The sequence below is a fragment of the Austrofundulus limnaeus genome, unplaced genomic scaffold, assembly GCF_001266775.1.
Source record: "Austrofundulus limnaeus strain Quisiro unplaced genomic scaffold, Austrofundulus_limnaeus-1.0 Scaffold5, whole genome shotgun sequence".
In the NCBI taxonomy this organism is placed as follows: Eukaryota; Metazoa; Chordata; class Actinopteri; order Cyprinodontiformes; family Rivulidae; genus Austrofundulus; species Austrofundulus limnaeus.
Genome location: NW_013952407.1, coordinates 5,439,144 through 5,439,908, shown reverse-complemented (window position 1 = coordinate 5,439,908; position 765 = coordinate 5,439,144).

The following is a 765-nucleotide window of genomic DNA, read 5'->3' as shown; positions in this document are numbered from 1 at the left end:
TTGCATCAAAATATGCTGTGGGAGGAGGGTGGAGTGGGGGAGGCTTTACACAGTTTAGAATATCAGATTAATTCTAAAATAAAGGAAATAATATCTGAAATAGTTGCATAAGGTTCAGTTTAACACAATAATTGCATTCAGTTTGTGACWTAACTAAGTTTTGTGTCTTTATCAACTGAGGAATTGAGGTCTGTTGAATTGAGAGTCAAAGCTCTGCAGATCCAGGAAAATATCTGCTGCTTTAAAATGCCTGAAAGCMTCATCATCATTTTCAAATGAACCAGCAGACTTTCTACATTTGTTTGTTCTGATGGGATCTACAGTCACTTCATAGACAAACAGAACCATAGAACCACATTCTTTTGCATCCATCACTTTACTTTTATCAACATTAAGCTTCTATTCTACTATAGTTGCAATATTCAACTTTTTCTTGTATAAAGATCTCTATTTTTACACAACTGAGTAACCCTCCATTTCCTGTTATTTTTGTGTTGATGTCACACATTCATTTGTATCTGTGTCCATGTTGTATTACACATTTACTGTCAATTTTTGGTTTATTTAAAATGTTATTGGATTGTGCAATTTCAGCTGATTAATTGTTTATTATTGTAACTGGGAAGGAGAGTAACGCAATTTCAATTCTCTGTGTGTTTTGCACATCCAGCGGGTAAAATAAGTATTGAACACGTCAACATTTTTCTCAGTAAATATATTACTAGAGGTGCTAATGACATGAAATTTTCACCAGATGTCGGTAAC